This window comes from Atractosteus spatula, chromosome 3 (assembly GCF_055471065.1).
Source record: "Atractosteus spatula isolate fAtrSpa1 chromosome 3, fAtrSpa1.hap1, whole genome shotgun sequence".
Classification (NCBI taxonomy): domain Eukaryota; kingdom Metazoa; phylum Chordata; class Actinopteri; order Semionotiformes; family Lepisosteidae; genus Atractosteus; species Atractosteus spatula.
In genome coordinates, this window is record NC_142708.1 from 44,176,040 (window position 1) to 44,203,776 (window position 27,737).

The 27,737-nt window shown below is 37.0% G+C and overlaps 1 pseudogene; it reads left to right on the forward strand.

Moving 5' to 3' along the window:
* Window positions 1-27,610, forward strand: LOC148837822 (uncharacterized; annotated as a pseudogene).
* Window positions 27,611-27,737: the final 127 nt, after the last annotated feature.

Below are 27,737 nucleotides of genomic sequence, written 5' to 3' on the forward strand. Positions count from 1 at the left end.
ATGCCTTCCTCCAAATCTTTTTCTAGATCTCTTCGTCATACCTTTTCTTCCTCCCTGGGCCACTTGCCCACTTCTCTCACTAAACCAGCATTCCGTCTCTTTACAGCTATCTGTTCCAAGACCAGGCTTTCTAACCACCTTCTATTCCTTTACACATGTCATCGACATAATATCATCCCTAAAGGATTTCGCCAGAAATTTAATACCTTTTCTTTTGACTCTGATACCCAGAGTAACACTCAGAGACTTCTAAAACAATTTTCTAGGAAACTTAAGTTTTCTACCATTTTCTCCCTTAAAAAACAGATTATCCTTTCTGATAACAACATCAAAGAGGCTAAGGAATTTTTACGGCAGACAGCTCCACATCATCTTCCCTTTATAACTAACCTCATTAGATCTCTCAACTCTAAACTCTACCAGTTTCTCACTACAGAGAAGGACAAAAAACTCATTCATCTTATACAGAAGAAAACCATCAACACCCCAAACACCGTCATCAATCCTAACCTTGTTGTCACTATACCTTCTGACCTTTCCCTTTCACAGGATGAGCGATCCCTCCTCAGCAAAGGGCTCAGTTTTGTACCAGTTCCCAGGAAGCTGGACATCCCCCAGACCAATGTCGACCTTTACCGCTTTTACCGCAGGATCTGTCTCAGAGCACATTTTGCTGACGATTCCTCTTCAGAGGCAGCTGACAACAATCCAGTTATTGATGTCATTAACAACATTAATCCCAAACAGAACTGTTGGACTCCCCCCCTCTGGCCGTTTTCCACCAGTCGATTATTTCATTAACCAATCCACCAATTAAGCTCCAAGACACTCTCCATACCCAGTAAACACAGGTCCAAACTCACCAAAGGAAAAATTCAGGCGCTCCAGTCTCTCTACAACAGAGATGATATTGTCATCAAACCAGCGGACACAGGAGGCGCTGTTGTGGTGCGGTGTAAGGACCTATATATCATTGAAGCCTCTAGACAACTAACTGACACTTCTGCCTACCTCCCTCTCCAACAGGACCCTACCACTGACTACCAAAAGGAAGTGGTATCCACCATCTCCCTTCTTATCAGTAGTAAGGAGCTCCCCCAGGAGGCAAACTGGCTCATCATTGAACATCCCCAGGTATCTCAATTTTACCTCCTCCCCAATATCCACAAACCGGACACCCCTGGACGCCCCATTGTATCAGCATGCAACTGTCCAACTACTTACATCTTGGCCTGTCTCGACAGCCTCATGAGACTGCTGGTTGAAGGTCTTCCCTCATACATCAAGGACACCAACCATGCACTCCAACTTTTTAATGATTTCCAATTTCAGGGCCCCAAAAGCTACATTTTTACCATGGACATCACATCTCTTTACACCGTCATTCCCCATAATGACGGCCTTACAGCCCTCAAGCACACGCTGGACAAACGCACAGTGTTTGATCCACCCACCCACACCCTGGTCCGCCTTGCAGAATTGGTCCTCACACTGAATGCATTCTCATTTAATAACATTTTATACCAACAGATGAGTGGAGTTGCCATGGGCACCAGAATGGGACCCAGCTATGCCAATATTTTTGTCAGCTGGGTAGAAGAATGCTTCTTCGCTTCCTACACTGGCTATGTCCCTGACCTCTACAAGCGATATGTTGATGACTGCGTCGGTGCCGCCAAATGCTCCAACGACCAGCTTGAGTGCTTTCTGCATCATTTCACCAACCTCCACCCGTCCCTCAAATATATGGTTAACATATCTTCCAGTACTCTTCCGTTTCTAGACATCAACTTCTCCATCAACTACCCCCAACTCTCCAGTTTGGTTTATTACAAACCCACAGATTCACACAGCTATCTCCTGTATAGCTCATTTCACCCCAAACACACTAAAAACTCTCTCACTAAAAACGTTCCTTCAGCTACGACGTTTATGCAGCAATGACATCGACTTCCAGAACCAAGCCCTCAAAATGTACTCCTTTTTCATCAACAGAGGATACCCCAACAGTGTTATCCAAAAACATCCCTTGGACCATCAACTCAATCAGGAACTCCCACCGTTTTTTTTAGGTCCGCATTCCGTTGGTGCTTCCCTACCACCCCAACACACTTCCTATCTCCAGGACTATTAACGACAACTTTTCCATCGTAAAGGATGATGCCTCCATTGGGTCCTCTTTTCTGACCGCCTCATCGTCTCATATCACCGACCACCTAATCTGTGCAACCTTCTTGTTCACAGCTCCCTTGACCGCCCTAAGCAACCATCCACACCAGGCACTTTCCCTTGTAACAGAGCTTGCTGTATCACCTGCAAGTACACATCTAACACCACACTCATTCAAGGCCCCTCAGGACAATTCCGGATCACCCAGATGGCATCTTGAACCTCCAGCAACTTTATTTACTGTATCTCTTGCAGTAAGTGCCCAGCCATCTACATTGGAGAAATAGGAAGGAGACTCAGAGACCACTTCAGAGAACATGTTAGGGCTGTGAAGATTAAAGATCTCTCCAAGCCCATTGTTTCTCATTTCACCTCTGACATCCATGACCACTCTAATCTCTCCGTCTGTGTTCTCAAAGACAGTTTTCCGAACTCACATATCAGAAAGACTAAATAAACCAAAATTATCCTGCAGCTAGGATCACACATTCCCCTTCTCTTAATGACATACAGATGCAGCCATTCAAAGTGTGCGGTACAGACACGTACCGGAGGTAATTGGCTACGGCGTCGCGCATTGTGACGCACGATGACGCGCGGTACCGCGGTACGTGATTGGTTGACCGACAGGGGCACTCGTGGTCTGTTGGTCTGTCGTAGAAAGATTTACAGTAAACGTCTTTACTGTGCCCGTTATAGTATTGAATATTTATATGAAATTTTACCACTGAAGGGAAATCTTAGTAGCTGAGCATAAAAAGAATAGGAGCATACTGTAACGCGTGTGAAGGCCATAAACAATATTAATTTTGGAACATAAACATACAGTATATGGCTGGTCTTGGTACCTTAAAGAAAAAATACACACCAGTATTCCATTTCTCCCTAAACATTTTAAGCATCGAAGTCTTTAACTAATGTCATACCGGAGTCAACAAGCATACTTTTAGAATTTGATTAAAAGGGAATATAATATGGAATCGCGTATCTAAAGAAATTAATAACGATATAATTATATTCATGTACCGCAACACAAGAATAGTACACGCTGTACATTGTCTGTTGATAATATTTCTGTAGTGCTTTTTCAGCACTCTGCATGTGACCTTGCCGGTGGCGCTGTGGGTTAGGTTCCTGACTCCCACGTCACACGCTCTGTGATTGAATCCCACTGGAACCATGACTTTTTTCTTTAACAAACATTTCTTTGAAAAAATGAAATGTTTCCCTTGGTCAGAGATTAAATAAAACCTCACTCGCACCAAACAAATTTATATTTCTAAATATCACAACATGATCGAATTTAAGTTTTTTTAATAACAATGAATAGTCACCTATGCGTTACAAAATAAACATTTATATTGATTTGAATCGTGTTTTGATTTAAATCGTAAACGCGCGTTTAAATATATGTGTTTAAAGGCGATATACTGTATAAAAGCGCTGATTCTTATGGAATGTGTTCCGCCGGGGATTCAAAACATTTATTTTTTTTAATCGCGTATCTAAGGAAAATTGCAGTATAACTTTGTTCATGCACAAACAGTGGCATGTTACATTATTAATTTGGGTGTCTCCTCTTGCCAGAAAGCTCTAAATTGCATTTTGAGTGCGGTTTTTGACTTTTTCTAAATTGCAACCCATAAATAAAGCTGATACAGTTTAGACTTACTGTATTCTAAACTGTATTACAGCAGCACATTGGACAATGCAACGTAAATTGCAAAAATGCACTTGGAATCTGTCCAAGCCCTACTACGAAAATTATTTAAACTGCGACACTTATCATTCATCTTTAAATAAACTTTATTTTATATAGTGTTTTTAGCGAATAGATAATTAGATTGCTCATAAACCTAATCGCTTTTTCTACATAAACACAGCGTGATTGCTCTCTGAAAATGCCTTTTCTTTATATTTAGGCTCAGATTTCAACTATAGATCGTATTATTATAAACTTTCTTGGAATAATGTCTTTTATGTAAACCACGTTTGCTATTAATTCATTTAGGGCTAGAATACGTTCATTGTCTTCCAATCGAGTTGAGTTGACATTGGAAGCTTGCCATGCCCGGACTGTTACACCAATGCATTAGCATGTTAAAGCGATTTCATTGAGGAGCCTAGCTTTCTTAACTAGTAAGTACTGTACTTCCTACTTTGAAAATACCTGTGAAACCGGTTTAATTCGTCACAGCCAGCACTCCGGCAGAGAGGGGGTTGTACTCGTTAATGTCCGATGACATACAAGTGGAAAGATTACAGATTTTAATCATCTTTTTTCTGAACCAGGGAAAATCTGATCAGGTTCAGAAAAGGTTGTTTTGAGTGTCTGAACATTGTCTCTTTGCACCTGTAGTTATTTGCAGCTGGGAAAGCTAATGATTATGATCTGGGAATGTAACTGAGATTTTTTTCTCCATAATAAGCAGCTTTGCAGCAGGTTATTTGTTTTCACTGCTTGAGAGGTATTGGAATGCTGCAAGCAAACATGCAGCTGTAAAGTTGAGCAGTTTTTAATGTCATGCTCTTAAGAAATAAAGCCTTTAGACAATTAGGAGGTACTGGTATTCACAAGGTAGAAGGTGGTGTTTTCAGAGGCCTAAAGGGAAACTGTTATACCTAATGATTAAATACTTGATGAGACATTTTTTTACTGCGTTGTTTATGTATGATCTGTGTATCTCAGCTGAAAAGCTGAGATAAAATAAGATGTATGCATCTAAATAACTGGACCTCAAATAGCAGACCTTATGAGCAATACTGTGTGTATTTTATTTAAATAAATACTGTGTATTTATTTAAAATATTTATAGCTCCTCTGGAAAGTTGTTGCGGGAAAAAAACTGATGTGCTGAAACAGTACAATTAAACATGCTCTGCAGAAAAGGGGATGGTTGTTAGGACAGCTTCAGTTTTACACGTACAGTACACATTTGATTTCATTAAAATTATGAGGTACCCTGTATCTGCAGGACTCAAGAGGCTCTCAGTCATGTCACTTTGCAGTTGATGTCTCCTAAAGGTTCCTAGATTCTTATTGTAAATAAAAGGAACAGCATACAGTGGGACTTTTTCAAAAACGTGGAACAAATTTCAACATCTGACTGCACCGAGCACACAAATATTGGTTCTAGGCTCCTGAATCACCTTTGGTCCCTGGATCATTGCTTTTAACCATTTACACAAGGTTTTTACTGTAAAGCACTTTCACAGCTCAACATAAATGGACCTTCTGGGGCACAGGCTTTAAAGGAGCTTTTTAAAAAAAACAGACTTTGCATTTCCTGTTATAAGCTATCCTTTTAGCATATGACAAGCATGCCCTTATTATGGCGATATCCTCCTAAACATTGGAGAAATAACTCTAGAAGTTCAATTAAAACAGAAATGCTTCAAATCACTTGGGATACAACAAAAAAGTGGCGTATTATAAAGTGTGTTAAAAATGTAGCTAGTTTGTTTTCATACCTTAGATTATAATAAAACCTCACCATTTAACACCAACAGGTGTTTTCTTGAAGTCTGCTAGCTTCATAGTTTATGGTTTGGCTTTTGTGTATAATGATAGTGAACTGCATTGGAAATGTAGGAAAGTAAGCATTAATAAGCAGGAAAATTAAACCAAGAAACACCTAAAGTACTGGACTATATTGCAGATAAACTACCGATCTACCTTTTAAGCCTGTACAACCTGCAGAACTCCAGCTTTAATTGATTGGACTCAACAGCCTAAGTTTTAAGGTTATCCTTACAAGTGTGGAAAAGCATGGGCGTAATGTTGCAGCCTTCACTGTTGTTTTAGAAGTTGTTTTTTCCAGCTGTACATAAACATTTCTGTCTTGAGTCTTTCTTAACAATATGGTGTAAACAGTGTCTGGTTTCTACTGTGATTATTATTTCATTACTGAAGTAGCCTTTTGATATTTGCACAGTAATTTTTGTTGTTATGGCTGTTTTCATATTCGTAGTTTTGTTCTGTTAAAACTTAAAATCTCTCGCATTAAATTGGCTACAAATGCAAGAATTCAACCAGATATTCTTACTTGTACAATGTATACTGTTGCATTGCAGTTAGTTAATGTAGTTAGTCCATAGTCAGCAATCTAAACTTTATTGTTAAGCTTTAATGATTGATGTTGTACCAGTAACCTTTAGAAATACTATAGTACTTCACAAATGCTTTGTGTGTTTGGAAATCTTTTGAGTAAAAGCCTTATAAAAATAGGTTTAGTTTTTACAGGACATCACAAAGAAATAAGATGGTATAATTCTTATAATTGCTTAGTGATTGTATTTGGAAGATTATGGACTAAACAGACTTCAGGGATGCCAGTGGATCATTGTGCTATTTGGAATTATTCCAAAAATCAAGTGACCTCTTTGCTGTAGTATTTTTAGTATTATTTATTTAGTATTAATAAAGAATAGATTTATTAAAGTCGTGCGATGTGTAAGCGGGATATGTAAAATAATGTAAAATATTTTTTTTTATTATTGTTATAGAGAAATATGATCAGATTTTCCCTGGTTCAGAAAAAAGACGATTAAAATCTGTAATCTTTCCACTTGTATGTCATCAGACATTAACGAGTACAACCCCCCTCTCTGCGGGAGTGCTGGCTGTGACGAATTAAACCGGTTTCACAGGTATTTTCAAAGTAGGAAGTACAGTACTTACTAGTTAAAAAGCTAGGCTCCTCAATGAAATCGCTTTAACATGCTAATGCGTTGGTGTAACAGTCCGGGCGTGGAAAGCTTCCAATGTCAACTCGACTCGATTGGAAGACAATGAACGTATTCTAGCCCTAAATGAATTAATAGCAAACATGGTTTACATAAAAGACATTATTCCAAGAAAGTTTGTAATAATATGATCTATAGTTGAAATCTGAGCCTAAATATAAAGAAAAAGCATTTTCAGAGAGCAATCACGCTGTGTTTATGTAGAAAAAGCGATTAGGTTTATGAGCAATCTAATTACCTATTCGCTTAAAACGCTATATAAAATAAAGTTTATTTAAAGATGAATGATAAGTGTCGCAGTTTAAATAATTTTCGTAGTAGGGCTTGGACAGATTCCAAGTGCATTTTTGCAATTTACGTTGCATTGTCCAATGTGCTGCTGTAATACAGTTTAGTAAGTCTAAACTGTATCAGCTTTATTTATGGGTTGCAATTTAGAAAAAGTCAAAAACCGCACTCAAAATGCAATTTAGAGCTTTCTGGCAAGAGGAGACACCCAAATTAATAATGTAACATGCCACTGTTTGTGCATGAACAAAGTTATACTGCAATTTTCCTTAGATACGCGATAAAAAAAAATAAATGTTTTGAATCCCCGGCGGAACACATTCCATAAGAATCAGCGCTTTTATACAGTATATCGCCTTTAAACACATATATTTAAACGCGCGTTTACAATTTAAATCAAAACGAGATTCAAATCAATATAAATGTTTATTTTGTAACGCATAGGTGACTATTCATTGTTATTAAAAAGACTTAAATTCGATCATGTTGTGATATTTAGAAATATAAATTTGTTTGGTGCGAGTGAGGTTTTATTTAATCTCTGACCAAGGGAAACATTTCATTTTTTCAAAGAAATGTTTGTTAAAAAATAAAGTCATATTTCCATGGGATTCGATCACAGACCATGTGACATGGGAGTCAGGAACCTAACCCACAGCGCCACCGGTGCGGTCACATGCTGAGTGCTGAAAAAGCACTACAGAAACATTATCGACAGACAATGTACAGATTTGATAAAGCTATAAAATAATGTAATTAGGCACAGAACAAGTTTACAGCACAGTACAATAATAAATACTGACCATGACTTTAGAAGCATAAATTACCTTACACTCAATTTAAACACAAGCTGTCTTTAGCCCTCTAAGCTGGTTCATACAGAAATGTAGAGAACCAGGCTCAGAACACACAGCTTCATTAGCGAATACATATGCAGGACAACTGGAGAAGACGTTTTACAGTGGATGGATTTTTAGAAACATCCCATCAGTGACATCACTGAAGTCAACTCCTAGGTAACCGTTGTGTGGATAGTTTCACAAGAATCAGACAAAGGTTTAAGCATCGCTTGTTCTAGATAAAACTGCAAAAAAAAACAACAACCCATAATGTACTTCTTTGCAGCTCTGTTTGCCAAAATCATATATTCACAACGTGAAATTAGAAAATAATATTACGTAACCAAAATCCGCAATATGGAAACAGAACCTGTGTAATTGTTGACAGATGGTGTACTCGTAACATTTTTACAAGACGAACTACAACATTTAAAAAATGACTTGTATGTACTTGATATCTCTAATCAATCCGATATAGCGATATAGTTAAAGCAGAGTCCCCGCACAAAACGAAACTAAAACGCCCTGGGCATACCGTTTCGCGCTTCTTATCAGTTGCTCAAAAGTAATTTGACCGTATGAAATGCATAATATAAACCTAGAAACATATACGTGAGCAGTATTTACGTAGTATCGGTGTCAAGACATACCTCTCAAATACTGTAAATCAAGTTAAAAATATCTCAAGACCGATTCTGGTCATAATGAAACCATGTTTCGTGTATGTTTTCTTTAAAGTACCGAGACCAGCCATATACTGTATGTTTATGTTCCAAAATTAATATCGTTTATGGCCTTCACACACTTTGCAGTATGCTCCTATTCTTTTTATGCTCAGCTACTAAGATTTCCCTTCAGTGGTAAAATTCCATATGAATATTCAATACTACAACGGGCACAGTAAAGACGTTTACAGTAAATCTTTCCAAGACAGACCAACGGACCACGAGTGCCCCTGTCGGTCAACCAATCACGTACCGCAGTACCCCGCGTCATCTTACGTCAAAATGCGCGACGCCGTAGCCAATTACCTCCGGTACGTGTCTGTACCGCGCACTTTGAATGGTTGCATCTGTAAGTATCTTAATAAACTTTCAGCATAACTTTCTCCCCGTTTAGATTTATTTTTCTTGGGATCTTGGGATCAAACGTGGAAAGATTAGATTGTAATCGTTTTTATTTTTTAAATACATTTTATAAAAGTGTAATCTATGCTAAAAAGTTGTACACCACCTGCTATAAAGATACATATTGTAATACTTTCAGGTTCGGATAGGACAGACACGAGAACTCAGACTTGCGGAGTTAAAGCAAGTTAAAGCCTTGAATTTATATATCACCTTTAAAAGTGGAATCTCAAAACAAAGTAAATACCCAGCACTGATTGTACCCATCTGTCATGCTAATAAAGCACCTTGAATTGAATTGAATTGAGGGAGAGAGGGGGGGAGGGCGAGCGAGAGAGCCAGGACAGACAGGCAAATAAGATACACTCCACAGACATTCACAACAGCGACATATCATAAAACGTTTGCACATATAGCTGAGTTATTACTTGGTTTTCAAAGTGCAATGAAATACAATATTGTTGTTGTTGCTGTTATTGTTGTTTCTATCCTGTAAAACGTTTTGAGAAGCCACCTTTAAAGGCGATATATAAAAGCGCTGATTCTTATGGAATGTGTTCCGCTGGGGATTCAACATTTTTTTTATTTTTTTTTAATTGCGTATCCAATTAAATAGCAGTATAACCTTTATGTGATATCACCAGAAGGACAGCACATACAAGGGTTAATTGCACAATGAACCGCGCCAAGAAATTTAAAATAGTCTTCTTTAGGTGTGAGGGTAGGAGTGGATCACAGCAGGCATAATCAGCAAAAAAGGAAAACAAAGAACAGGACAGGTGAGACGTGTATCCAGAGAGCGAGTGATCAGAAAAAGGGACAGCTGTTACGCCCAGGTTTTCGACGCAATTGTTTTAACTTGCTAATGCATCAGACACATTTCCTGGTGTCCTGGTATTAGCTCATCGGTATGGTGTAAGTTTTATCTGTACCATACCATACAGTATATAGGTACAGAATTCAAGCTGCACCACTGTATCGCTTTGGTAAGGAGACGGACAATGGCCAAAATCACGAAGACTCTCTCACACCAAATAATGAAGATGAAAAGAAACGGGAAGTCAACACGGGACATTGTACAGCATTTGGCTTCGATGGACATCTTCGTTTCTGAAAGCACAGTGAGACGACATTATAAAGGGGAGAGGAGGCAAAGAAAATCTAAACCGAGGATGATTCAAAGGTAAATAACTTTCTAAAAATACTTTTCTTGCATGTAAATACAACTACGCACATTATTTTTAAAACTAACTGTTGATCTCTTTTTTTTCAAGTCCTATTGTGCGAGCTATCGACAAACTGACTGATGAAAATGATGAGCTACCGGCGATGCAAGTCCAAAGATGGCTATGGGCTGACCTCGGTGCGACCGTTAGTCCGACATTGATAAGAAGAGTGCGCAGGAGGCTTGGATGGAGATACAAAAAAACCAACACATACCCCATGATAAGGCTAAAAAACAAAGAGGAAAGACTCAAACAAGCGCTCCAATGGATTGAACAGGGGGAGGCATTTCAGGATGTACTTTTCACTGACGAAACAACAGTGGCTCTGGAACAGTTTTCAACAATTTAATTTTGCAAAAAGGGGAGATATGTGGACAAGCCAAAGCCCAAACATCCACTGAAGGTTCACGTCTGGGGGGGTATATCTAGAAGAGGCCCGGGACCACTTCTTATTTTCGAAGGAATTATGGAACGTGAATTCTTCGAGGAAGTCGTGGTCACACAGCATGCCGCCCCATATATCAGGGAGCACTTTGGATCAAGGCACCGTCTCTTTCAAGACAACGATCTGAAACACACAGCAGCAAGGGCGAGGCTTGTAGCAGAAGGAGTGAAATGGGTGAAAACTCCAGCCGAATCCCCAGATCTAAATCCGATAGAGATGGTTTGGCATTCACTGAAAGACTACTTTCGGAAAACTGTTAAGCCCGTCACAAAGCAGGAACTGATCGATGCGATCTATAAATTCTGGGAGGAAGAACTGACCGAACAAAATTGTAACAATTTTATTAACAGGCTGTTTCGTGTTCTTCCTAGGATTGTTGACCGGGGTGGGGGACATTCGGGAATGTGAGTCTGAGAAAGAGAGTCTCACGTTTGTGGACAGTCTGTCCACAAACAAAACATTCCTGTTAGACAAGAGGAATGTAAAAAAACCAATTACTTTTTGTCAATGAAAACCTGTGTGTGTGTCTCTCTCTGCTGGATGTCTCTCTCTCTCTCTGCTGAATGAATAAAAGCATTTTATTAAAATGCGTTTGTGTTTGTCTGGGTATTTACTTTGTAATATGTGGTTTACATCTACTGTATTGCTTTGAGATACCACTTTTAAAGGTGATATGTAAAATAAAGTTTTTTATTATTGTTATAGAGAAACATGATCAGATTTTCCCTGGTTCAGAAAAAAAGATCTAAAGTGCTACACCTTACTTTCTTAATTCGATGTATTTAAAGCAGTGAACTACTGTAGGTGTAACATAACATTCAGAAATACAATCGAGAATAGTTTTGTGGTGTTTGTATAGATGAAACGTTCCTAAAACGTATAACGTAACAAAATTAAAGACGATTAAAATCTGTAATCTTTCCACTTGTACTGTATGTCATCGGAAAATACAAGAAGTTTCTGCTTTGTGTAAGGATGGTATCAAAAAGTAATCTAAGTGGTGAGAAAGCTGTGCTCAATGTATTTAAGGGACTTAAAAGTAAAAGGAGATGCTTCATATTGCTTGACTAATTTTAAAAACTAAGTTATAAATGCAGACGCTCCCTCGGTGCCGCGCTGGGTGTAAATATCTAAATATACATTTGTCCCGGGCAGAGGCCGAAGAGCGCCCGGCTGGGGTGCGCGGGGAAGAGCAGGACGGGAGTGAAAGTGGTCAGGTCGGGGTTTAGGAAGGCCGCTGACCAGTGGGGCTGTCCCACAGTGAAACGGGCGTACAGTCTGGGCAGGTATAGATTACACTTTTCTAAAACGTATTTGAAAAATAAAAACGATTACAATCTAATCCTTCCACGTTTGATCCCAAAATCCCAAGAAAAATAAATCTAAACGGGGAGAAAGCTATGCTGAAAGTTTATTAAGATACTTAGAAGACAAAGATACTGTATCGATTTATGTTGCATTTATCTGATTATGATTTAAAAAAACACATATAATTAAACACGCGTTTGCGATTTAAATCAAAACGCGATTTAAATCAATATAAATGTTTATATTGTAACGCATACTGTCCAGCCTCCATTTCTCTATAAAAATGTACTCTATTACAAATGTACAATTTGTTGATAATAGAAATGTTAGGTTCTCTAAAGCTTTGTGATAGTTGACCCACCCAGGCAGCAAAAGATCAGCTGCACTGGTAAGATGCGACACCGAAGATATGATTAATAACCTTTTAAATCTGAAGGGAGATCTGAAGGGATCCCCCCCCACAAACACACACACAATAGAAGCAGGAAGCAGAAGCAGGGACCGTTGTCAGAAGGGAAGAAGGTGACTATTCATTGTTATCAAAAATGACTTAGATTCGATCATGTTGTGATATTTTGAAATATAAAAGTCAATTGATTGTCCATAATATTGCTATTCTATTTTTTCGAAGAAATGTTTGTTAACAGAAAAGACACAGGGCCAGCTAGATTTGAACACACAACCTGTGAGTTGGTAATCAGGCACGTAGACCAGTGGGCTACAAGGGAAGTCGCATGAAGAGAGAGGCGAAACAGCCCTACACAGCCCTGTCGCAGTACACGAATATAATTATATCTTATTAATTTCTTTAGATACGCGATTCTTTTAATACAGTCTTTGCTGTGCTCTTGGGGATCCTTGTGATATTTCGAGCTCTGGTTGAATGATAAGTGTCACAGTTTAAATAATTTTCGTAGTTAGAAATTATGGAACGCTCTGTTAAAAGCAAGGGAGTTTTTATGTCCGTTGCACTTTTTTTGCAACATGAATATAATTATATCGTTATTAATTTCTTTAGATACGTGATTCCATATTATATTCCCTTTTAATCAAATTCTAAAAGTATGCTTGTTGACTCCGGTATGACATTAGTTAAAGACTTCGATGCTTAAAATGTTTAGGGAGAAATGGAATACTATGTGTATGTTTTCTTTAATGTACCGAGACCAGCCATATACTGTATGATTAAGTTCCAAAATTAATATCATTTATGGCCTTCACACGTGTTACAGTATGCTCCTATTCTTTTTATGCTCAGGTACTAAGATTTCCCTTCAGTGGTAAAATTCCATATAAATATTCAATACTTAAACGGGCACAGTTAAGACATTAAATATACATATACATACTGTATACAGTACAGTTTGCATACGGTGATATGTTTATGTTCCTAAATCAATCTCTTTTATGAGCATGTGAAAGGCATGGTGAATCGATTCTCAAAAATTACTGTACTTTGCATGATTGGAAACAAATGCGTGATTGCGAAATGCTGTGGTGTTACTTTTACAAAGACGGTCAATGAAAAAAAGAATGTGGACCAGGGCAATACTTTGAGTTTACAGCTTGTCCAAGGTCATTCATTAATACTATTAGTTATATCTTCGTTAAAGACTTTGATGGCGACAGCTCAAACATGAGAGGTTGAGCTTTATTAGCTCCACCTTGTGGAAATTCCGGATACTATTATTTTGCTTGCGGTATTATAGGAGAATTTACGGTAACTAGCGGTATTTACCGGTAACTCGCGGTAGACTGCGTAAAGCGCACCGCAAAATAATGCGGTATCGCCCGCGCATTTTGAATGGCTGCATCTGTACTACTTTTCTTCTAAATTTTCTCCATTCATTGAAGGTTTCATTTCACACCTCTCTACACCTATTCTGACTTCACACCTCTTGATTGGCCTCTCTTTCTGTCCCCTGCTCCAGCCTCTCACTCCTCCTCTCTCCCAGCCTTTGTTCTTCCGCTACATTACCTTTGCTTACTGCCTTGTCTTTCTTACACTTGAAGAAGGCTCAAAGGCCGAAGCATTGTGTTTTCTTTCTTCTTTTTTTTAGCGCAGAATGGCTTAAGTTGTCAACAAGTCAGGCACCCAGGAAGGGGGGGGGGGGGTCATCTTTATAATTAAAAAGTTAAACAAAAGTGGCTTGAGTGACATACAGAGTCATGTAACTGACAGTTTGAGATAGCCAACCATGTAAATTTCTCTTGCTGATAGGTTAAGCTTCTGAAAATCAGCCCCAAAGTTATGTGAATGATATTTCGCTCTGTTTCTTTGGTTTATGTCAATGACCACAAGCACCGCCATGTTAAGTGGTATGTGTAGTTTTTAATTCAGTTTGAATTTTAACTGTACGTACTGTCTTTGTATTTGGACAGGACTTTAAAGAGAGAGAGTACCAAATATTTTTGGTGCCGTCGTCTCCGCTTTAAAGGTACCCTTCTCGTGGAAGAATTTTCACTTTGAATGTTTTCCCAGCATAATAAGAATAAACTTTATTTTATATAGCACCTTTAAAGGTGGCTTCTCAAAGCATTTTACAGAACAACAACAATAATAATAAAAAAATACACAAGATATGCACAATGAAAATACACAATGAGAGGAGATAGTAGATGGAGACACTGAATACGGTAAGACAGATGGTTAAATAACAGTTAAGTAAAGGCCCTTCTAAAGAAGAAGGTTTAGATTCTAGATTTGAAGGAGCTTAGGGAAGGTGACTCAAGGATAGGAGTAATGTGATTACTCACACTAGAGTTTAGGTGATTAATTAATTTTGAGTCATCCATGTTTTTATGTCAGAGATTAAATTAGAGAGAATAGAGACAGCCACATCACTGTCAGGTTTGTTATGGATGTAGATTTGCGTATCATTTGAGTATCATCAGCATAGAAGTGATCATTGGTAATTAGACCATTTGCACTTGAAACAATCATACAATCATAAAAAAGAAACAACCATAGCATTCACATGCATACTATATTTATGTACAGTATGATTTCCTAGATCAAGAGAAAAGATTCAGCCATCTTGTGCAAATGTGAGTATTTTTTCTCTTTGCTCTTATGATAAACAATTCACATCAATCTGTATCAGCTGCTAGAAAAACCTGCCTGCATACATAAAAACTGCTGTCTTATGATTTTAAGGTGAAATGCAAAGTTAGAAGCAATAATACTGCTCACCCTTCAAGGCATACAATATAAACCTGCAAAGGTCCTCATAATAGATATTGCACTGAAAGCTATCACAGAGTGGAGATAAAATAAAGATGAAAAAATACTGTGTTGTTCAGATATCACTCTGGTAGAAAGCAAAAGTATGGGTAAGTAAGAAACTTAATACCTCATTCACAAAACTATAATCAAACTACATAACATATGGATCTCAAAATGGCCAAAGAGTTCGAACATCAGCCATTACTTCAGTCTGAAAAAAAATAATTTTAATAGAAGAATCAAGTTCACAAGTTCAAATGGCAAATGATATGAAGAACTGGTATGTCAATTGATTGTAAATGGACAATCAACGACATATCCAAAAACGTTATTAATAAGTAGCCATAACACTTGTCAAAAGGTACAGTTGTGAGAAAACGTTTGTGAACCCTTATGAATACCAAAGCTATTTGGTCCATGTACATCCTTTCCAAAAGTTTCCATTTCTAAGATTGTCTCTAACATGTTCATGAATACACAACTGTTAAATGATTTGTTCAAGATATTATACATTTAAAATAATGTGGTGCAAATGTATTTCACTAATTAAGCAAAAATGTTGAAAAGATAATTGGGTAGGGGTGACCCTTCAAAAAAAGAATTCTTCTTTTCTCGTGTATGACTATGCCACCTTGCCACAGGTTCCTTTCATTTCCCAGAATCACAGTGTATCCACAGACTACACAAGAAAGTTATCATATACTGTACCTAACCATGTTTTGATTAGAGCCCTGAACCTGGCCTCCAATGTCTGTACTGTGGAATGTTTAAGGGGACAGCATTCCAGGTGGAAATTGACACTGGATGTGTGTGACAGATGGGAGTACTAATTAATTTGACTACCAAATACCAAACAAGCTAAATAGGACAAATGGCCTCCTATTCTTAAGAACTTCCTTATATTCTGTATTAGAATGATGTAGTTCAGGTGGGTAGCTGCTTCAGCATGCATAGTCTGCAAAGGAACAAGTAATAGGTTTATTCCATGCTGAAAAGAGAAGAGAGAAAACACAACGTTTCGGACGTGGAGCTTTCTTCAGGTATGAGAAAGACAGGGCAGTAAGCAAAGTTAATGTAGCAGCATGTTGTGTTTTCTCTCTTCTCTTTTCAGCATGGAATAAACCTATTACTTGTTCTGTATTAGAATGATGGTGAGTATATTCAGGGAAACTCTTTCATGTCCCACATAATTCAAAATCTGCCACACTATATTGACCTACTTGATGAGTACAAGCCACACCTACTGTAAGTAAACATATTCTCACCAAACACCCTGCTGATTATACAGTACAGTCCTGTTCTCAATAGGAGTCTATTTGCTTGGGTGTGTTCAGGACTCTTACAACCTCTAAAATGCAGGTTGGTTATTCCTTTCTCCTTTGCCTGTTGATTATCTGGCATCCCATTCACAGGTAGAGCAGTTGAGAACTTGTGCTTGTGCAAGGTTCTGCGATAAGAACCACTCTGGATGGTATTTAATTTTATGATTAACTATCATTACTATAAAAACAATTTATTTAGCAACTTTAACGTGTATTTATCTGAATCAATCCAGTCCTTATACTTTTAATTCTTTTATAGTGTGAATAACCTTTGCAATTATCTCTTGAGGATTTCACTTACAATTGTTTTCCCTGGACTTTCCAAATAAGCAATTTTCCTAAAATGTACTCTTAAAACTACATATTATTTCCTGAAAGAATATGTAAGATAACAGTTCTTCTTAGCTTAGTATACCCTTGGCTTATGGTAGAATGTGGCTCTATTATATTAAGCTTCACCCTCACTAATTTTAAACTTCACATCTAGTCATTCTAGTTAATCCTTCATTATTGTTTACATCAATATAGAACAAGACAGTTAAAATCAAAATTATTTTGATCAACAAACTTATTTGTGTTTTTAACTTCTCGATATGCATTCAGATTTTTTTTAATTTATGCAACTCATAACACTTACACAATCAGTTACATACTATACTGTACCTTAAAGGCAGGAAACAGAGTCCTTTAATCAATATAGTGTGGCCAGATGGTACCCAGTAAACATGGGGTTCTTCTATACAAAGACAGCATTCAGCTTTAAAAGATTCTGGGTTATAATTGATGGAGTCATCTAGCAGAATCTGCATGTTACTCTGTACCTATATAGTGGTAGGAGATGTGAACTCCTGCTGAATTCACATGCTAAGCTCTAACTTTCACGCTTGCTTTACCACAGATGCTTCTCTCTCTACTAAACTCCCATCTTCTGTAGCAAACTCCCTGATAAGGAAGGAATGTTTTAATTGCTTTCTGAGTCCTTGTTTTTCTTGAGAAAGTATCTCAAAAACAGAAAAGGGGGGTGTAAAGAAAAGTGTATACTGTTTAAGCTGTGGAGAGCCATATCCCCTTTGAACAACTACAACAATAATACTCATTGTATTGTTCCTTGTATGCATACAATAAAGCTTGGCTTGGCGAACGGACACCTCAGGCTCGAATCTCTTGGTTTCTACATAATGTAGATTTGAACCACTCTACCATTCATTATCATTGCAATGTTTTCGTAAATTTGAATCCACATATTTGTTGTAAAGTGCATATAATAATTCATAAAGTAATGCCTTCATTCTGTAATAGAACAGCTTTTTAATTTTTTGTATATTTTTAAAATATATAACAATGTGTAAAAAGACAATATTCAAACTGTTCGTTCAGTCAAGCAAATCATTTATTTATTGGTTTGTTTTGCCATTATTACAATTTGTCCAGACTACTGAATTGAAGACATGTACCAAACAAAATCCAATATCAAAAATGTTGCTTGGAAATTGATAAGCTCAAATAATAGAAAAGGTCTATGCAGACCTTTACCTGACTGAAAGTGATGGTATTGGGTCACTTGATCTTGCTTCCAAGTTGGATTTTCCATGAATTTTTATACATTAAATTTTCAACGTTAAATAGAGCAACATAGTTATGTTCATAATCCTCTCATATCCACAACTGATTCCATTTAAGGAAATAAATGCTTGTACAAATTATGTGATGGGCATGTTGGTTTTCTATACAATACTATAAAAAATGTTTTTGATAAAAAGAATAAAATGCACATGTTTGAACTTCCTGGAACACATTTTTTTCACTAACAAATAGGGAACAAATAAGGTTCAATATTTATTTCGCATTTTATTTTTTTCCTAATCTCTCAGGAAAGTACATGAAGAACCAGTAAAGTCAAAATGTTTCTTAACTTGCTCACACGTCCATATTTAACAAAGCATTCAAGAATTATCAGTGGTGTCTCCAGTAAAAGAATATGTATATATGATGAATTTCATTATAATATACAGTATGATATTTTTATCATATACAGATGCAGCCATTCAAAGTGCGCGGCACAGACACGTACTGGAGATAATTGGCTACGGCCTCGCGCATCGTGAAGCGCGTTGACGCAAAATACCACGGTATGTGATTGGTTGACCGACAGGGGCACTTGTGGTCCGTTGGTCGGTTGTAGAAGGATTTAAATGTCTTTACTGTGCCCGTTTTAGTATTGAATATTTATATGGAATTTTACCACTGAAGGGAAATCTTAGTAGCTGAGCATAAAAAGAATAGGAGCATACTGTAACGCATGTGAAGGCATAAACGATATTAATTTTGGAACATAAACATACAGTATATGGCTGGTCTCGGTACTTTAAAGAAAAAATACACACCAGTATTCCATTTCTCCCTAAACATTTTAAGCATCAAAGTCTTTAACTAATGTGATACCAGAGTCAACAAGCATACTTTTAGAATTTGATTAAAAGGGAATATGGAATCGCGTATCTAAAGAAATTAATAACGATATAATTATATTCATGCACCGCAACACAAAAATAGTACACGCTGTACATTGTCTGTTGATAATGTTTCTGTAGGGCTTTTTCAACATTCCTCACGTGACCTTGCCAGTGGCACTGTGGGTTAGGTTCCTGACTCCCATGTCACACGGTGGGTGTTCGAATCCAGCTGAAGCCATTACTTTTTTTTTTAACAAACATTTCTTTGAAAAAATAAAACTTTTCCCTGGGTCAGAGATTAAATAAAACTTCACTCGCACCAAACAAATTTATATTTCTAAATATCATAACATGATCGAATTTAAGTCATTTTAATAACAATGAATAGTCACCTATGTGTTACGATATAAACATTTATATTGATTTAAATCGCGTTTTGATTTAAATCGCAAACACGTGTTTAAATATATGTGTTTTTTGATTCACAATCAGACAAATGCAACATAAATTGATATCTTTGTCTTCTAAGTATCTTAATAAACTTTCAGGATAGCTTTCTCCCCGTTTAGATTTATTTTTCTTGGGATCTTGGGATCAAACGTGGAAAGATTAGATTGCAATCGTTTTTATTTTTTAAATACATTTTAGAAAAGTGTAATCTATACTAAAAAGCTGTACACCACCTGCTATAAAGATACATATTGTAATACTTTCAGGTTCGGATAGGACAGACACAAGAACTCAGACTTGCGTAGTTAAAGCAAGTTAAAGCCTTGATTTTACAGTATATATCACCTTTAAAAGTGGCATCTCAAAGCAATACAGTAGATGCAAAAACAGTTAAAAGGACCTCAGATTACAAAGTAAATACCCAACACTGATTGTACCCATCTGTCATGCTAATAAAGCACCTTGAATTGAATTGAATTGAGAGAGAGAGGTGGGGGAGGGCAAGCGAGAGAGCACAGCCAGTACAGACAGGGAAATAAGATACACTCCACAGACATTCACAACAGCGACATATCATAAAACATTTGCACATATTGTTAAATTATTACTTGTTTTTCAGGAAGTTAAAAAAACACTTGAATTACTTATCCAGTCTCTCGAAATAAAATTATTTTTCAAGCAATGCAACTAACGTCGGGCAACGTGTTTTTTTTTAATCCAACATTGACAGCCACATCTTAAATCTTGTCAGTCAGCTCTTTTTTCTCTATTTGAATTGTGGCGATTCAAACAACTTAGGATAACAAGTGGTCTCAAAGTCACCGAGCTCACAGAACTTCAACAACAGATGACAATTCCCTTAGTCCTTCCTTAGTCTTCCTGAAATTGTCAGATTATGAGTGAATAAAAGCATTTTATTAAAAACACGTTTGCGTTTGTTTGGGAGCTATATCATGTATTTTTTATATGTAAGATATAATGATGTGTTCCTGCTTACACATCGCACGACTTTAAAAGCTAGAAAAACAGGTTTCAATTCACATTATCTGGCGAGTCTTGTTTTGTCAAAGGACAGCACAAAAAAAAACAGACAATACACAGGGGGGAGGGCAAGCGAGAGAGAGAGAGAGAGAGCCAGCGGGGAGCCAGCCAGCGGGGAGAAATAGAGACAGAGGTGCACTTCCTACTGCACTGTGACAGATACTCTGGGGTTAGAGAAACATTCTTCCCGAAATTCAGAAATCTAATCCCAGAGTTCCCACACCTGCCAGAATCACAACGGGTCCTAATCCTACTGGGAGAGGGAGGAGGGAACTCAGTTGAACTGGCAGCCCAGTATGTGATCTCCTGTCACAGCCTGAGGAACAGTGAGTCTGTCTCCCAATAATGCTCCAGCCGCCTACAGTATATGTCAATATTTTATAATATGTCTTTGTTGTAAATGTCTGTAATATGTCTGTAGATTTTATTTTACTTTTATTTTTTGTTTTGTTTAATGTAAATATCATTACTTTCATTTGCTTTGGCAACACTGATTGTACCCATCGGTCATGCTAATAAAGCACCTTGAATTGAAAAATTGAACTGAGGGGGGGGGGGAGGGGTGGGCTAGCGAGCGAGAGAGAGAGAGTTTTTTGCCCTCTGTCAAAAAAACCCAAATCACTCGGGGCAGAGACTCTGGGGGGATCATTGTGTGGTACAGAGCAGAGCTCAGTCACTCCAAACAAGTAGTGAAGAGAGAAGAGTCAACAATTGATTTAAGGACGATCTGTCAAAGTGCAATGAAATACAGTATTGTTGTTGTTGTTATTGTTGTTTTTATCCTGTAAAGCGTTTTGAGAAGCCACCTTTAAAGGCGCTATATAAAACCGCTGATTCTTATGGAATGTGTTTTCTTTCTTCTTTTTTTCAGCATGAAATAAACCTATTACTTGATTCTTATGGATGCCCGGTTCTGCCGGGAATTCAAAAAAAATTTTTTTTTTTAATCGTGTATCTAAGGAAATAGCAGTATAACCTTGTTCATGCACAAACAGTGGCATGTTACATTATCAATTTGGGTGTCTCCTCTTGCCAGAAAGCTCTAAATTGCATTTTGAGTGCGGTTTTTGACTTTTTTTAAATTGCAACCCATAAATAAAGCTGATACTGTTTAGACTTTTAATTATTTAAAACTGTATTACAGCAGTACAATGCACAATGCAACGTAAATAGCAAAAATGCTCTTGGAATCTGTCCAAGCCCTACTTTGTCAGGCATTTTCTTTTACTGTAACGGACATAAAAACTCCCTTGCTTTTAACAGAGCGTTTCATAATTTCTAACTACGAAAATTATTTAAACTGCGACATTTATCATTCAACCAGAGCTCAAAATATCACAAGGATCCTCAAGAGCACATCAAAGACTGTATTAAAAGATACTTGTATCAGATACATGAGAATCCAGGCTTTTTTATCAACGCTTTCTTTTCCGTATACCAGATATTATGGAACCACTTCAGAAGGGTGTCAGAAAGTCAGATTCCAGGAATCAGTACTTTAAAGAAAAAATACACACCGGTATTCCATTTCTCCCTAAACATTTTAAGCATCGAAGTCTTTAACTAACATGTGAAAAAGCGTGTAAAAAAATTGGTAGTTTGAAGCTTTTCTGCTAATATAATATGGAATCGCGTATCTAAAGAAATTAATAACGATATGATTATATTCGTGTACTGCGACAGGGCTGTGTAGGGCTGTATAGGCCATGTATCTGATACAAGTATCTTTTAATACAGTCTTTGATGTGCTCTTGAGGATCCTTGTGATATTTTGAGCTCTGGTCGCAGTTTAAATAATTTTCGTAGTTAGAAATTATGAAACGCTCTGTTAAAAGCACGGGAGTTTTTATGTCCGTTACAGTAAAAGAAAATGCCTGACAAAGTAGGGCTTGGACAGATTCCAAGTGCTTGTACAAATGTGCTAAAGAAATTAGCAAAAAAAGTAATTCCTTTATCGTATTGGCTAGCTAATGTCCTGTCCTCATTAGTTAGATCTACGACATGCTGTGGTGTTTGTCAAAGAAAAAACTAAAAGTATTTTCATTTAAATTGACGGTTAGAAAGAATGTGGACCAGCGTAATACTTTGAGTTTACAGCTTGTCCAAAGTCATTCATTATTAATACTATTAGTAATATCTTCGGTAAAGGCTTTGATGCATAAAATATATCTGCATAATTTAAATATTTATGATAAAGGTAGGCTGTGTACTTTTGCCCAACTGAGCAATCTTGCTTTCATAAAATATATCAACTTTTTAATGACTGATGATTAACATGCTGTAATACACAGTTTAAATTTAAAAGCTCAAATGCTGTACATGAGAGGTTAAGCTTTATTGGCTCCTGCTGGCGGTTTTACAAGGTGATTCTGGATACTTTCCGGCATGACGTCATATGACGCGATGCACCGCGTGATACTGCGTTTTTATGCGACACGCCCACCGGGGTATACCGCGAAATACCCCACCCATTTTGAATGGCTGCATCTGTATATGTTAATATTATATACTATATATATACTATATTATAAAACAAAACATATCTAAAAACAAATGGTCTTCAGGATGCAATTCACTGAAAATGCTTGGCCCTTAACATGTATAAAAAATTACATATCCAACATTATGGTTTAGTTCACCAGAGATGGGATCCTTTGATGAGGAGAAATTTACATTGATTGTGTCACACAGTTTGAGAGCCATTTTTGTTTTTTTTTCTGAGCTGGATCCGGATTTCTTCTCTTGTCCTTGAAATGTGTTGAATGTCTAATCTTATTTCTGACTTTTACATTTTTCATCATACATTTTTGTATGATTATCTGTAGTCTGTTTGATTGCAGACTAAAAATATCTACAGTTGTTTTTAGAACATTTTTATAAAGTGTTTAAGAATCCCATTTTTCCTGCAAGGAGTAGAAAAAATCAGAATTCACTAAATCTTTTGTTTTTTGGAGAAAGTATGTAGAACATGTCTTTTTCAGAAGCAGTGTATTTTCTGTATGAATTCAGACCATTGTACCTACAGTAATCATCAAACATGCAAACCTGGTATAAAATAATGTATTGGATAGAACCTTTCATGAATAAGCATTATTGCTGAACAGGCATAGCATTATTTATTTGTACTAATTCTATTTTATTAGGACCATAACAATATGGCATTTCTTTTTAATGACTGTAAACAGTTTTTCTTAATGTGGTACTCTATTCATTTTCAGTTATTGATACTTGTAAGTACAACTTGGAAAACAGTTGTAGTGATGTGAGGGTTTTTAAGTTACTAAAACAATTAGAAATTTAAACAGCAAATTGAAAGAATGCTTTGCTGCCTGTTAGGAATCAAACACAGTAATTTATAGACTCACACGTGGATTCTAAAAATACATAATACAATTAAAAAAATACAACATCAAAACATGAACAGCAAACCAACAAGAATAATAGAATATAATTGTGAACTGATGTGCTATGATACTACTGGTTGATTGTTCAGAGTAAATAATATTTAGACTATAATGTGTTATTGTTAATGACATTCATATTCTCAAGGACTATCATGAATTTATTCTTTATTAACTTTATTAAATGTGTTAGAAATAACTATTTAACTCTCGAGAATTATAAGAAGAATATAGAAGTTTTATATCCAAACATTTGTTGCCCAAATGTTTCTTAATGAATTGGCTGGGCTGTCTGTGGTCTAATTTCTTCAGTTGCTTGCTCTGTGCTGGATATGTCCCAGTGCTATGGAGAGAGAGGCCATAGCTTTGCCAATCACTGTTCAGACAATTTCTCCAAGGAGATCTCATTTTCTCATTTTCTAACGTCTTACACCCAATGAGGGTTGTGGTGGTAACAGGTAACAGGGCTGGCCAAACTTCCCTTTTCCCTAGCAACAGGCTCCCAGTCTTCTTTGGGGACTCCCAGGTGCTCCTAGGCCAGCTGAGAGAAATAGTATGTAAGACCTTGATTTAGAAGACAAACAACTCTACTCCAAGATAAGGCTTGTTAGCCCTATGGAAAAACTTCATTTCCTCTGCTTGTACCTTTGTTCTCATTCTTTTGGTCACTACTCAGAGCTTGTGATCATAGGCCAGGCAAAAATATTTTTTTTTCTCACAAAACACAAGACTTTATCTATTGCAGAGAGAATATCTTAAGAATGTCTTTGACAGAATTCTGTTTTTTACTGAGTTACTCTCTTGGTCTGGTGCTTTGAGTTCTGACTCAGAGACAGCTTGCAATCATCTGGTCTGGAAAGTCAGATTTCCAGGGAGGAGATGGAGACAGAAGAGGAGCAAGCCAACAAGCCAGCTATCCAACCTAAGAAATAGGTTCTGCACTACCAATTAATTCAGGAAATCACAGATGTGGATTGGTTAGGATGTCATCAGGTATAATCTGGATGTTCACCCTGCAGGTTTGTCTTTTTTTGGTCATCTTTTGGATGAATGACAGTGACTTCTAACCATTGTCTTGGGTTCCAGACTGAGAAGAACCATGCTGCAACGTATATCATTAGGGAGTTTCAGAATGAGCTTTACATTTGTGTTACAAACTGTTTTTTAGAGCAATCCCTTTTAGTAGCATTCCTAGTGTTTTACACAGAAGCTCAAGATGCTTTGTCAAGGCAGCAGAAAAATCACAGATCATCAGAAAGTGGTTAATATCACTTAATTCTTAGTGTAATAACATACCTTAAAACTCTAAATAAAAAGTAAAATGAAAAAATACAAAAATCAAAATGTAAACGCATATTAAAAAAGTGAAAATAAGATTTTATGAGGTACAGTGTAATGGGGAGATTATAAAATTACTCTCAAGATAGGTAAATTCTCAATTTGTTTTTGGTCTGTTATTTATGCTTTTTAGACAACCATCTTAGCACTCACTATTCCTCCTTGATTAAACTTTATTTTTTCCTGTGGGGAGACCTCAGAGTTTCTTCTCTTTTCCTATTTGTTATGCCCTACAGGTACATTTTGAATTGTTTAATTTATCTTTTTTATTAATTCATTTGACTTGGTGAACTCTGAAAGCTTTGTTGCAACTGCTGGTGAGGTTTACTGAAGCATATGAGTATGGATGATGAAATAAGTGGTCATTGCTCAGTAGTCTTCTATTAAAGGTTAAATGAATTTAAAGCCTTTTTAAACTACTGAGAAAAAGAAGAAATATTCAGAAATATATGATAAAAAAGAATTGATTTAAAAAATGACAGAACAGTCTAGGCAATGTGAGAAAAACACAAAAAGCTAAAGACATAGATGAATACATATAATTATGTACAGTACCTGAACAGAGGAATTGAAATAACAGAATGAATCAATTCTTTGAAAATATTTAATTAGCCTTGTATATTCATTTCATGATTCCTACTAAATGTCTACTCTATTTCTATCTGAAAATTACATTTTGTATAATCTCTGCTTTAGAATTTTTGGGTCTCTGCAGGTATCCCGTCTTGCATTCCAATACATCACAGACTAATAATCTTGATGAATACATAAATGATGACATGATGGATGGCTATGATTTGAGAAGTGTTTTTTGTAGCAGACTGTGTCCATTTTAGACCAAATAAAAAGAAAAGATTCATTGTCTTATTTTGTTTGCTTTTGTTGTAGATCTTTGCTAAATAGTCCAGACACCATCGATTTTTTTCTACAATTTGAAAATAGAAGCTGCAGATTTTAAAAAAACATTGCTTCTCAATGCTACAAGCACAAGATGTATGAAACAATGTATAATTTAAAGAATTACTCTGACAGTTTTGGAAGTCTTCTGGGAAATTTTCTTGTACCCAATCCTAGATGCCGACTATAGAGCCCATTAAAGACATTTTGAATTATTGATACACTTATTGTGCTTTCAGAACTCTAAATGCTATATCACTTACTGGAGCTGAAACTATGCAGGGAAACAGCACATTCTTTTCCATCCACACATTTCTCTGTGTTCTTGTTTATATTATGCAACAGCTACACTTCACAAAGACTTATGTCTCATGGAAATAAATGGTTCGCTGCAATTTAGTCTTTTAAAGAGTTATTTTTCATTCAGGTAAAAGGCAAATCTGGTGATGTCAGAAAGTTAATTTAACAGTTAGCATACACTGTGAAAGAATAGATTTGTTGTGTAATATGTATTCTAATTATACAGTAATGAATTCTTATTAGTGTGTTACTGAAGAATCCCAGAATCATAATTAAAGTAGCATGGGAATAATTTATGTAACCTTTTTTAATTAACCACATTGTATTCGCTTCCAAACTCATTATGCCAGGACATAGGTCCGGAAAGTATTATATTGCACTAAATGGATTTTTTTCTCGTGTTACAAGACTTTTCTATAGTACATACAGTATGATAGTAAAATGGTCCTTTTTAATCTATAAAAATACATTTCATTTTGGGGACCAATAAATATCCAATTTGGAAATGTATTTAAATGAATATTGTAACGCATACGGCCACCACTGAGTGTGTAAGAGCCGGCTTACCAGAGCGGTGATGTCACCGCCCTTCCCTGTGATAGCAGGGGCTGCAGCCGGTGTACTGCAGGGAGATCTCTCTTTAGCTCAACAGGCTGGGTCCCTGTTGAGTGACGCTGGAGGCCCGGGTTCGAGTCCCTGACGGCAGGGGGGGGCGACCTGATGCGGCAGCGGCAAGGGTGTCCACGGAACCCTGGAGTGTTACATTGGTGTCAGGCGGGGTAGGATAGCCCTTTGCTGAGGACGGTGACTTAAGCGGGGGAGAGTGTAACGCATATGGCCACCAGGGAGTGTGTAAGAGCCGGCTTACCAGAGTGGTGACGTTACCGCCCTTCCCTGTGATAGCTGGGCTGCAGGGAGGTCTCTCTTTAGCTCAACAGGCTGGGTCCCTGTTAAGTGACGCAGGAAGCCTGGGTTCGAGTCCCCGATGGTGCGGTGCCGACCTGATGCGGCAGCATGCGAGGGCGCCCACATGAACCCCAAAGCATTACAATATTAAATATTATACCCAATAGCTATTTAATAGATATTGCTAGCCTCCAAAACTATAACATTGATTGTTGAAGTAGAAGCAGGTACTGTATTCTCATTCATCTTGTTATA